Below are 13,577 nucleotides of genomic sequence, written 5' to 3'. Positions count from 1 at the left end.
GGTTTTAGGGAAAAGGATACATGCTGGGCCTTCAACAGTATGGTCTGCACATTGGGGCTCAGCTGCAACGCTACTGGGAACCCATATACGTCCCTAGGGTCCCATCGAATAAGGCCGGGAATTCCCCACAAATTTGTTGAAAGTCCATGCTTGCAGGGGTCTGGTGAATTCATGTCACCCTGTTTCCCAAGGGATCAAACCAAGCCTGGCCTAATAAGCCAAAAAGATCCCCATCCACCACTAGCAAGGGTAGAGTTCCTGAGAATTGTCCATATTTCACCCTGAAAAACCTGACCCCTAGTACAGCGACCTCTTGCTTCTGGAAGTCCCAAACTATGACTGAAGAAGGTTGTCGCTGGGGTCCCCCCCCCGGCATAGTTGTCAGAAGGTCCAGGCCAAGATGATGGTATAGGTGGCCCCGAGTCAATTTCCATTTTGAATGGAGCACCCTCTATTAGAACTGTGGTTTTAAGTTTTTCTGGGGAGGGCATAGAAAGTTGGCATACCTGTCCAGCTGATGCCATAAGGGAATGCAGCTCCTTGATGATGCTGACCTTGTGGTGTTGGCCATTTTGTTGCTTCATTGCTCCCCCCAATGACTGGCGGGTCAACTTGGAACAGCAAACTTGCACCAGATGGCCCATCTATCTGCACTGGTGGCATCGTGGAATTTGCAGGAGAGGCGCTCATGAGGCTCTCCACAGCTGACTTAATCTTGGGCAGGCGCTGTTTTGGTAGTACATGGCAGCGGGCACTTAAGGGCCACATGGTCAAGCTTGAGGGTGTCATCACCACCAGACTCCTCAGATGCAGATGCAGTGGCGGCCTAATGCACCTTGGTCATGGTTTGCTCCATTCGGGATCTCTCATGAGCAGTGGCCTTGCTGAGTGTCTTTGATAGCATGAGGTTCTTGTGGATCATCAGCTTCCATTGCATCTTTTGTCCTGGAAGTGTCACAAAGCGATCGAGTAGAGCTTTCTCGAGACCCAAGAACACACAGTTTAGAGCCAACTGGCAGAGCTCAGCAACAAAGATGGTGGCAGTCTCGCCTGACCTCTAGTTCCACTTGTGGAAGTCGATTCTTAGCGTCGTGCAAGTTGGCTGGGGCAAGAAGTGGTTGGATAATATCTCCACCAGCGTTTTGTACATGGCCTCCTCGAGTGTGGTGGGCGAGATGAGGCCCTCTGCCAACCACGAGGTGGCCATGCCACAGATGCTGAGCAGGAGCGACTTCTGCTGGTCCTCATTGGTGATCTTATGGTACCAGATGAAGTAGCTCAGTCGCTTCTCCCAGGTATCCCATATCTCTGGGTGCGCTGGGTCGAATTCTGAGACGTATGGTTTGGGAGTGGCAATCATAGGCTGGGTGTTGGTGTCGGTTGTGCAGTGGCGCTGGAGCTCATTGTGCTGGATGATGCCAGTTGGTCCTGGGCTTCGCTCATCTGGATCCCACCTTCATCACCACTCTAATATAGTGCAGGGGTGGCCAAACTTGCTTAACATAAGAGCCACATAGAGTAAACGTCAGATGTTTGAGAGCCGCAAAACATGAACATCAGATGTTTGAGAGCTGCAAGACATGAATGTTGGATGTTTGAGAGCCGCAAGGAAGGAAAGGAAGCAAATAAATGGGGGAAGGAAGAAGTGGAAAGAAAGCAACTTTAAGTATAAATGCATTCTCCAAGTTGCCAGGTGACCTGGTTTGGAGAAGCGATTTAAAGAGACTCCAAGCTGGCCGACGAGGCGGTGGGGGCTTCAAGAGCCACACAATATCTGTGAAAGAGCCACATGTGGCTCCTGAGCCACAGTTTGGCCACCCCTGATATAGCAGGTTCAATGCAATGAAGAGACGAAGTAGTAGTGATCACAGCTCTTTATTTCAGTACCGCATAGTATAGGGCTGCACTATAAGACTGAGGAACTGGTCCAACATGGCCAACTTATATACACTTCAGGGTTCCCACACTAGCACGCCATTGGGTCATTCAAACCAGCCAGGGGCTTGTGATTGGAGCAGGGCAACAGGTATTTGGATTCTGCTGCCCATTGTTCCTGAGTCCCCAAGCTCAGTCCTTACAGCTCCAATGAGCCGGGCAGGAACACACACAATAGTCTTCATTCAAGTCCACATACACAACATGTGTGCAGCACAGAAGATGGGCATTGGGGACAGGTCAGCTAGCTCCAAAGTAGCTTAGGCACTCATGCCCAGTGAGGGCAGGCTGTTGAACAAAGCCTGCTTTGCTGGGAGTATACCTCCCAAGGAGTGTGTGGTTGTAGACCGTGCAAGTTCTGACACGAGTGCCTCCTGTGTGTGTGTGTGTATACATACATATGTATGCATGTGTATGTGAGATAAATTTTACAGATGATAAAATGAAGCACTGTCACCACAGTCCAAAGTACATTTGGAAGTAAACATTTTAAGAAGAAGAAAAAGAAGAAGATATTGGATTTATATCCTGCCCTTCACTCCGAAGAGTCTCAGAGCAGTTCACAATCTCCTTTACCTTCCTCCCCCACAACAGACACCTTGTGAGGTGGGTGGGGCTGAGAGGGCTCTCACAGCAGCTGCCCTTTCAAGGACAACCTCTGCAGAGCTATGGCTAACCCAAGGCCATTCCAGCAGGTGCAAGTGGAGAAGTGGGGAATCAAACCCGGTTCTCCCAGATAAGAGTCTGCACACTTAACCACTACACCAAACTGGCTCTCATACAAATATATATATATATTCCAGACAAGACTATCAATTGGGACACTGCTTTAACAGAGTCCTGGGAAACAGATTAGCATTAGTTGTTTATTTCTATCATTTTCCAGACAAGACTATCAATTGGGACACTGCTTTAACAGAGTCCTGGGAAACAGATTAGCATACACTGGTAGAATATGTCAGATATGTGGAAAATAATACAAGCCATTGCTTTAAAAAAAAAAAAAAGACAGATGAAGAATACACCGGGGTGGAAGGAAATTATAAAATTAAGCAAAGGCTTATTGGAAACACCTCATGGCATGGTTGATAACTCCAGTATAAGAAGACATTATGGAAAAATACTGGCGCTTATGTACAATCACATGTGAAAAAGGAACAACAATTTGGCAGAATACATGAAGTCTTTTAAAGAGAGTAAATGATTAAACTTTTATTCAACCTTGAATAAATAAATTACTGTTCTGCAAAAAAAAAAGTGATATCTGAAGGAGCTGTTTTGTGGTAACAATTTTACATTTATGTTCTTTGGAAAGCAGCAAACATTACAGAAACTCTAAAATGTTGAATGAAACAACTTCTAGGAACAACTGAGGAAGATACTAATATTTGGGTGTGCAGAATGGACAGCTGAGGGGTTATAGAATTGGCTAGGATTGGGTGAGTGGAAGTATTACTCTCCATATCTTGTTTATCCACAAACATCTTTTGTGATTGAAACCTATGATATGTTAACTGGAAACAAGTTTTGTAAAAATGTTTACTTTCAAATAACGTACTTCGGACTGTGGCGACAGTGCATTTTCTCATCTGTAAAATCTATCGAACACATTTTGTAGATAGAGAAAAAGCTGAAACTATGCCCCTACATCATGTGAAAAATGTAAAGTGGTGTGTTTGAAAATAAATAAGCTTAATTTGCTCTGTGTGGACCACTAAAAGACCACTGTTAGATGAAAGTAAATGTCCTGAGATCTGTAGATTTTGGATGAGATGGCATATGCACTCATGCAATACTATTACAGAACCTAGAAACATCTGCTGTGCCACAGCTCCTGCCCATCCACTTCCTGCTCCATATCTGCTGCTCATCCACTTGCTGATTCTCCAATGTGATGTATGTCAGCATGTGTCAACAATGACCTCTGTTCTCTACATAGGACAAATAAGTCAGTGGCTACTCATATGTTTAAATGGACACAAATCTGAAATAAAAATCACAAAATTCAGAAACTGGAAACCTTCTATTGCTTATTTACAAACCACCATTCTTTTAAAAAAAATTGCTTCAAAGGGAGTCTCCAGCGTGAAACTTCTGAGTCAGAATTCATTAAGAGGTTTGACACTATTTGCCATGATCCCAGGGATGAATAAAGATATTTTGTGGGAGCAGAACAACATATACATTATCATACATTGGGGAAGGCTTAATAGAAGAGTCTCTGCTTTGCATGCACAAGGTTCCAGGTTCAATCCCCATTATCTCCAATTAAAAGAACTAAGCAACAGGTGATGTGAAAGAGCCCTGAGAAACTGGGGAGCCACTTCCAGTCTGAGTAGACAACACTGACATTAATGGACCAATGATATGATTCAGTATAAGCAGCTCCATGTGTGTTTATGTACCTGCAACAAACCTGGGTTTCCAACTGTGCATACCAAAACTAGAAAATATGTGTGTTGCCCTATTCACATGAACTGTTGATTGTATATTTCAATATGCACAGCACACTCTCCTGGTATATGAGAACAATATCTGAAAATGGTGGGCCTGCATGCTCTTTTTTAATACAAAATTCTCCCCACCATCAATTTGTGCAACCTAGAACCTGACAGACTACAATAAATATTTCCTTAAAGGCCACTAATGGCCTGTTAGATTTGTCTTTGATTAGAGCTCATCTGAAGTCTCATCTATTTGTTTGGTCAGGGAATGGCAGAATAGATTGTGCATTTTTCATTTAGCCAAGAAAGGAGAAAGTGGCTTGAGGAACTTGGAATTCCAGGAATACTGCTTTAGTTGTGCCGACTGATATTGCTTTGGGGCTAGAACTGCCTACTCATGTGTCAAGTTCTTGCCAGTGCTTTGACCTGTATATTTGTGAACAAATAGATCTTATAGAAACCATTTTAAGTCTCAAATGTTCTCTTATTTGAAGGAAAATGACTTGGTAAAGCTGCTCTGGGATTGCCTACTATTCAGGGAAATGGAGACCATTAAACAGTATTTTGTGTAACGGTCATAATTTTAATTGGGATCTCTGCCAATGATGCTTAATGAATAATTAAAGATAATGGAATACATAGAGCTGGCTTACACTGTATAGGATTAACCATCTCCATTCCTTTGAGAGAGCATTTGGTTTCAGGAACTTGCATTTCTGAATCTTAGATCATTGCAAAGGTTTTATCACATCTGTGCATTAGCCCTGCTTTCAATCAAAGACAACTTTTCCACCAGGAAATTTGTGCTCTTGCATGCCTCTTAGTAGCTTCAACAGGCACTCAGAATAGCCTCGTATTTATTTTGAGGATTAAGTCCTCACATTCTTGTCACGCATGTGACATGACATTCTTGAAGGTGCAGAGCATTTAATAGAAAGCAAGAACATCCAGCGTAGTGTAGTGTTTAAGTCAAAATAGGATCTGGGAAATTCAGGTTCAAGTCCCCACTGGTACCATGGAAGCTTGCTGGGTGATCTTCAGCGAGTCACACACTCTCATCTTAACCTACCTCTCAGGGTTGTTGTGAGGATAAAATGGAGGACAGAAGAATGATGTAAGCCACTTTGAGTTCCTGTTGGGGAGAAAGGTGGACTATAAATAAAATACATAAATACATTTCCATTGCAAATATTGTCCTTTATGATGATGTGGGAACTGACTGTGGCCTTCACAAGACATTGATATGACAATCCTCTGCAAGTTTACTAAATCCCACTATATTAAATGGGGCACATTCCCAAGTGTGTGCATTGGCTTGTATTGGGACAAGTACAAGTACTGTTATCTAAATAAATGTTCTGTGAATTGCATACATTACATTTTATTTGAATACAAGACAAATTGAAAGTAATTATATAGCTCAATGTTCTGTTGCAATAAAATAAACCTATGTTTCCATCATAACAATATTTAGGTCAGACAAATATACTCATGAAGGGTATTCAATGTAGCTTCCCAGAAAAAAGGGCATGGATGTATTAATGTTCATCTAGGCAACCAGAATTCAATGTCAAATATTTTCATAACTTATGTTAAAGACATCAACAGACACATAGAATTCAAAGATTTACTATTGATGCTAAGATTACTTACATTTAACTGCTTATTATGCAAAACAGTAATACTGTTCAAGCATAGCTGTGGTTATAGTTGTAGAGTGGCAAAAACAGTGAGATCTTCTATCTGGAATGTGCAAATGATTGCGCCTTAGTTGCTTCATTATTTTCATAAGACCTGAGGGGGAGAAATACAATTGTACCAGCTTAACTAACTTTAGCAAGGCAGAGAGAACCTTATGAGGTCTTGCCAGATGCCAAGTAGCTCTGCATGGCAACACTATGCTGAATTAAGGCTGAGAAAAAAGATCAGCACTTAGTCCCCTGGCCAGGTTAGGCATCACTCCAGTATACAATTATGGTGCATTTTGCTCAGCTCTATGGGCCAAACTAGATAGACAGCATCCATGGGTACAACCCATGAACACTGCCATCATTTAAAAGCTTAATGAGGTGATTTAAACGTGCTGCAAGGGACAGATCCTGATCAGGTCCATGGTGAGATGGAATGAGGTACTCTTGTCTGCCCCAGGCCTTTTCAAGTACTGAAACAACTGTGCACACCCCTTCCCTGCAGCTGTTTTGGCTCTTGAAAAGGTACAGGGAGGAAGGAACAAGTGTTACCCAATTTGGTTGTCTCTTATTAAATTGGAGAGATTAGCTTAATTAGAGACACAGTGAGGGCAACTGGTAATCTTCACCTATTTTTACCATGATCTTTCCCTTAGAGAACTCTCAAAATAAACCCATCAGGTGTTCAAATCTGAGTTGTTTTATTGAAAAATAATAAAAGAACAAAACATTCATAAAACATACTAAAACACACACAAGCCAGCTAAGAGGAAAACAAGGAGAAGTGGAGAAAAGCAAGGGAGTTTCAAGGAGGTGATATTTACCATTCTAAAATGTTAACTACAACTAGACAGAAAGAAATTTAAAAGAAAGTTAGGACTCAAAATATTGTTAAGCTGTAATATAAATAAACATCTAGTTTGGCGATTGCTAAAATCTTTGATAATCAAGCTGCCCAATTATGGCTGATTTTACACTGGGCAAAAGATACTGTCTTAATGCACTTTGAAAAGTGACCGTTTACATTACAGTCCACCTTCATTTCTGTCTTGCTCTGGGTTTTTGGTTGTCATTTACATTAACATTCCTGAATTGGCACTGAAAACGTTTTCGCCATGGAGTTGCTCCTCACTTTTCAAGACCAATTTTGAATGGGTTTTTTTGCAGGTTCAGATCTAAAGTTGTAAGTCTAGAAGATTTCCTCTGAGTTTTCAAACTCCCCCCCAAAGCCCTGTCCTTACAAGAGCACTGATTCAGGAAGTCGCTAGGTGTGTTGCTCAGAGGCATGTTAGTGTGTGCTCTCCTCCAAGCTGAGCGAGAACGTGCCCCACCAGCAGCCAGGCAGGGCGACTCAGTGGAGAACACCTCCACAGTGCTCTACACCTCCAAGAGTGCACTGCATAGGCCTGGCTCAGCCAGAGCCCACCCAGCCCTCCTTCCATGTCACATAGCCTGCTCTCTCCATGGGTGGGAGTGTGGCAGCAGGCCAGGTGCGGGTGGGGAGACACGTGGCAGGTGCTAGCCTGGGGTGCCCGAAGCCCTACCACTGGGCCTGCCTGGATCCTGGGCAGGCAAAAGAAGTGGCGGCAACATGCGCACTGCTCAGAGACTTCCTTTGCAAAGGGAGGCAGCCTCCAAGTGGCAGAGAGGTACCCCACCTCCCCCTTCACCTGCCTGGGTTATGGGCAGGCAAAAGAGGTGGCATGCAGCAGCAATGTGCACAGTGCTGTGAGGGGCAGGGGTCCTTGCCTGGGGTGGCAAGAACCATGGCTGGTGCATGGGAGTAGGCAAGGTAGGCAGTGATCTGGAGTGCTCCCTCCCTGTGACTCTTGGCTGACAGTGTCACGAGCTGGGGCCAGGCCAGGTGAAGTCCAGGGGCAGTCCAAGGTCTGTAACCGGTGAGCAAGAGTGTCCAAGGTGCCAAAGCCAAATCGTTGTCCAGGTATCATAGGTCAGAGGTTCAGAAGCCGTAGTCAGGGGGTCCAGAAGTCAAGCCAAGGTCAGGAGGTCCAAAGTCAGAAGCCGAAGTGGATGCTAGGACGTCAGGTAGATGACTAGTTGCTTCCACAAAGCCTCCTCCCAAAGCCCACAGCTATATAGCCCTCTGCTGGCTGTTGCCCATTTGGGCTAATTGCTGGCTCTGGGAGGCAGCCAGGATCCTGTTACAACTCAAGCATCCTTGCTCTTAGGAGGGCCAGAATCCTCTCAAAACTCAGGACTCAGGGAGCGTCTTGCTTGTGAGCGTGCCGCCCTCCTCCGATCCCTGAGGTCCTGACGGAGGCGGTCACGCACACGAGCCACCCGAGAGGGCGAGGCAGGGGGGCTGGGATCTTCTTCAGCAGGAGGCAGGGGTACTGGTGCAGGTGGCAGGGGTACAGTTTCCTCAGCAGACTCATCTTCCTCTGCAGGGTCCCCAGCACCCATGACACTATCCCCTCCCCCAGGGCCCCCCTCCGTCGAGGGACCTGGGAGGTCGGGGTGGTCGTTGTGGAACTGTTGCACCAAGTCCGGGGCATGAAGATTGTCCACGGGCTCCCAAGACCGGTCCTCCGGGCCATATCCCTCCCAGTCCACAAGGTACTGGAGGCCTCCACGATGGTACCGGGAGTCCAGGATCTGGCGCACCTCATATTCTTCTTCGTCATCCACCAGCACTGGTGGTGGCGGCAGTGGGGAAGGAGGCCGAGCTGGGTCGGGGGGTGCAGCCGGAACAAGGAGGGAGCGATGAAACACAGGGTGAATGCGGAGGTGGGGTGGCAACTGGAGCCTGAAGGCGACGGGGTTTATTTGTTCTAGGATGGGGTAGGGTCCAATGAACCGTGCATCCAGCTTGTGCGACCGACCAGGCCGGCGCAGGTAGCGAGTCGAGAGCCACACCTGATCCCCCGGCTGCACTGGAGGGCCTTCTTGCCTCTTCCGGTCCGCAGCCAGTTTATACGCCTCCTTGGCCCGCTGTAGCTGCTCTCGGAGCAAGTCTTGGCTGGCGTGGAGTTCTTGCAGGTAGGCATCGACGGCGGGGACATTTGTGGGTGGCAGGATCGCTGGGAAGAACCGTGGGTGGTACCCGTAGGTTGCAGCAAACGGGGTCATTTGGGTGGATGAATGGACCACGTTGTTGTATGCAAATTCCGCTAGGGGCAACAGGGTGGTCCAGTCATCCTGCTGGTAACAGGTGTAACAGCGGAGATATTGCTCTAGCGTGGCATTGGTGCGCTCTGTCTGACCATCTGTCTGTGGGTGGTAGGCTGAGGACAGGTGCACTCGAGTACCCAGGCTGGAATGGAGGGCTTGCCAGAACCGAGAGGAGAACTGGGAGCCCCGGTCTGAGATCAGGTGGGCTGGGAGTCCGTGCAGACGAAAGATGTGTTGCAGGTAGAGCTGAGCCGTCTCCTGAGCTTTGGGAAGTTTTGGGCACGGAATGAAGTGGGCCATCTTTGTAAACAGGTCGACGACCACTAAGATGCAAGTCTGACCCTTGGATCGCGGAAGTTCTGTGATGAAGTCCATCGAGATGGTATCCCAGGGTCCTGAGGGTGTGGGCAAGGGCTGTAACAATCCTGGGGGTTTGGCTGGGATGTCTTTGGCCCGTCGGCAGACGTCACAGGAATTGACATAACGGGCAACATCAGAGCGAACTTGTGGCCACCAGAATTCCCGTGTCAGCAAGTGGGTGGTCTTATGCTGTCCAAAGTGCCCAGCGGGTAACGCGTCATGGGTCATGCGTAGTACTTCTGCCCGCAAGGGCCCGGGCGGCACATAGAGGCGTTCGCGATGTAGCAAGAGGCCGCCTCGAGTCGTGAACTCGCCTGTTGAGCCATCTTGGAGTGCCTGGAGGTGTTGCTGGACCCAGGGATCATTGGCCTGGCTAGCACGAATGTCCTCCACGAGTGCTGGTGAAGTGGAGGTGGCTGCAAACACTGCGGGTGGCAGGATGGGAGCAGCAGGCGCGGTCTCAGTCGAAGCAGGGGCATATTCCGGTTTCCGCGAGAGCGCATCGGCTTTCCGGTTCTGGGTATGGGGGATGTAGGTGATCTTGAAGTCGAAGCGGGAGAAGAATAGGGACCACCGGATCTGGCGCTGGTTGAGACGACGGGTGGTCTGGAGATGCTCCAAGTTCCGGTGGTCGGTGAGCACTTGGACAGGGTGGCGAGCCCCTTCAAGGTAATGTCTCCAAACTTCAAAAGCCACCTTGATCGCGAGCAACTCCCTCTCCCAGATGGTGTAGTTCCTCTCCGCAGCAGTGAGCTGGCGCGAGTAATAGGCGCAGGGCTGGAGTGGCTGGGACGGCTCCTCGCGCTGGGACAGCACTGCTCCCAGGGCCACGTTGGAGGCATCAGCTTCCACCGTAAAGGGGAGCTGGGGGTCGGGGTATCTCAGGAGTGGCCCGGTGGCGAAGCGGGTCTTCAGGGTGGAGAAGGCGTTATCGGCCTCTGAGGACCAGTGGAAAGGTTCTTTGGGGCGGAGTAGTTGAGTCAGGGGCGTGGTCAGAGATGCATAGGCCGGGATGAATTGCCGATAATAGTTGGCGAAACCAAGGAACCGCTGCAGGTCTTTGCGATTTTGAGGGGCCTGCCAGGTCAGGACCGCTTCCACTTTCTTCGGGTCCATGAGGATTCCCTGTGGTGACACAATGTGACCAAGGAACTCGACGGAGCGCAGGTCAAAGTCACACTTCTCCAGCTTGGCGTAGAGGCCATGGGCTCGTAGGCGCTGCAGGACCTGGCGGACGTGCTCGGCATGCTGGGCAGGATTGCGGGAGTAAATTAGGATGTCATCCAGGTATATGATCGCGAAGCGGTCGAGCAGGTCCCGGAATACATCGTTCATGAACCTCTGGAAGACAGCGGGGGCGTTGGTCAATCCGAAGGGCATCACCAGGTGCTCGTACTGCCCGTATCGGGTCCCAAACGCGGTCTTCCATTCGTCTCCGGGCCGTATGCGCACCAAATTGTACGCTCCGCGGAGGTCCAGCTTGGTGTAGATTTGGGCCCCCTTTAAGCGATCCAAGAGTTCAGGGATCAGTGGTAGAGGGTACCGGTCGCGGATGGTGATCTTGTTCAGGGCCCGGTAGTCATTGCACAGCCGGAGCTCCCCACTTTTCTTCTTCACGAAGAGGACAGGAGCAGACAGGGGAGAAGTTGAGGGTCGGATGAATCCGTGTTTCAGGTTCTTGTCCAGGTAGTCTCGCAAAGCTGCCAACTCAGGCTCCGACATTGGGTACAGACGCCCCACCGGGAGTGGTGCCCCAGGTACCAAATCAATGGCACAGTCATAGGGTCGGTGAGGGGGAAGCTGATCCGCTCCTGTCTCTTCAAAGACATCGGCAAAATCCGCATACTTCTGAGGGAGCTGAGGACCACCACTCAGGATGCCGGCTGCTAGAGTGGTGGGAGGAGTCAGATGGGGGCATGGGTCTCGGAAGCGTAGTTCCTGCTGGGCCCAGTCCACGATGGGGTTGTGCAGCTTCAGCCAGGAAAGGCCTAGAATCAGCGGGAAGCGAGGCATGCGGGCGACATCAAACTGCAGCTGTTCTTGGTGCTGCTGGACATGGAAGGTGATGGGACAGGTCTCCTGGGTGACGGGGCCAGAACGGAGGAGGCGCCCGTCAATAGCCTCCACCAGCATCGGAACCTCTTTTGGCTGCACTGGGATCTGGTGCTGCTTTACAAAGGCGGCATCTACGAAACAGTGGGCCGCTCCCGAGTCCAGCATGGCATACACGAACAGCCAGCGTCCATCGGGCAGATGGAGTTTGACTGGTAGCAGGAACGGGCCCGGGGTATCAGCCTGTTGTTCAGAGGACCCAGCTAGTCGCCCCAGGCTGGAGGGTCCACTTACGCCTGGGGCTGGCCTTTTGGCGGCGGTGACAATGTAAGTCCGGGTATCCGATGTTTAGCAGGGCAGCCAGAGGCATAGTGGCCTGCCGTGCCGCAGTAGAGGCACAGGTTCTGCGTGCGGCGTCTGGCCTTTTCTTCCGGAGTCAGGCGGGGTCGAGCAGCTCCAAGCTGCATAGGCTCGCCCTCGTCTCTGGTACTAGCTAGGGATGGGAGAGGAGCCAAGTGGCACGGCGCAGGGAGCTGGCGCCCTCGGGTCTTGGCTTGGCGGCGACTTTCTAGGCGGCCATCGATGCGGAGGCAGAGGGTGATAAGTTCCTGGAGCGTGGGGGACCGTTCCACCCTGGCCAGTTCGTCCAGGACTTCCTCTGCCAACCCCTCGGTAAACTGGTCCATCTGAGCAGCCTCATTCCACGCCAAGTCTTGGGCCAGGAGCTTGAATTCAGTGGCATACTGAGCCACCGAGGATTGGCCTTGTTTCAGGGCCCTGATTTTCCTGTTGGCTGTGGCTGCTTGGACTGGGTTGGAGAAGGCAGCAGACAGGTGGGCCTCAAACCCCTGGTAATCAGTCAGTAGGGGAGAGGACCCAACCAGTAGGGGTGTGGCCCATTTGGCAGCCTGCCCCTTTAACAGACTAATGATAAAACACACCTTCGTCTTGTCATTGGGGAAGTCCCATGCTCTTAGTTCAAAGTACAGCCGACACTGTGCCAGGAAAGCAGGAAATTCTTCCACGGCACCCCCAAATCTGTCAGGTGGGGGAACTGGGCACTTGGCTGGAGCACTGGCTGCAGGCTGTTGCTGCAAGTGCACTACTGCCTGTGTCAGCTGCTGTACCTGGGCTTGGAGGGCAGCCAGTAGTCCTGCGGTTCCACTTGCTTCAGCATCTATCCTGTGGAATGGGTGTTTGTGTGGGTGGAAGCAATCTGTCACGAGCTGGGGCCAGGCCAGGTGAAGTCCAGGGGCAGTCCAAGGTCTGTAACCGGTGAGCAAGAGTGTCCAAGGTGCCAAAGCCAAATCGTTGTCCAGGTATCATAGGTCAGAGGTTCAGAAGCCGTAGTCAGGGGGTCCAGAAGTCAAGCCAAGGTCAGGAGGTCCAAAGTCAGAAGCCGAAGTGGATGCTAGGACGTCAGGTAGATGACTAGTTGCTTCCACAAAGCCTCCTCCCAAAGCCCACAGCTATATAGCCCTCTGCTGGCTGTTGCCCATTTGGGCTAATTGCTGGCTCTGGGAGGCAGCCAGGATCCTGTTACAACTCAAGCATCCTTGCTCTTAGGAGGGCCAGAATCCTCTCAAAACTCAGGACTCAGGGAGCGTCTTGCTTGTGAGCGTGCCGCCCTCCTCCGATCCCTGAGGTCCTGACGGAGGCGGTCACGCACACGAGCCACCCGAGAGGGCGAGGCAGGGGGGCTGGGATCTTCTTCAGCAGGAGGCAGGGGTACTGGTGCAGGTGGCAGGGGTACAGTTTCCTCAGCAGACTCATCTTCCTCTGCAGGGTCCCCAGCACCCATGACAGACAGCAGCTGGATGACACATCGGCAGCCTTCTCCACCAAGGGAAGCCAGGCTCAGAGGAGAAAGCACTCCGCCCAGCTGCTCTCGCCTTGAAAGCAAGAGCAGTGGAATAGGGCATGTTCTTCTCCTCCAAGCTCAGAGGAGAAGAGTGAGCCAGGCCTC

Source organism: Heteronotia binoei, unplaced genomic scaffold (assembly GCF_032191835.1).
Source record: "Heteronotia binoei isolate CCM8104 ecotype False Entrance Well unplaced genomic scaffold, APGP_CSIRO_Hbin_v1 ptg000055l___fragment_3, whole genome shotgun sequence".
Taxonomy (NCBI): Eukaryota; Metazoa; Chordata; class Lepidosauria; order Squamata; family Gekkonidae; genus Heteronotia; species Heteronotia binoei.
The sequence above is the reverse complement of the archived record's forward strand: the minus strand, read 5'-3'. Positions refer to the sequence as shown.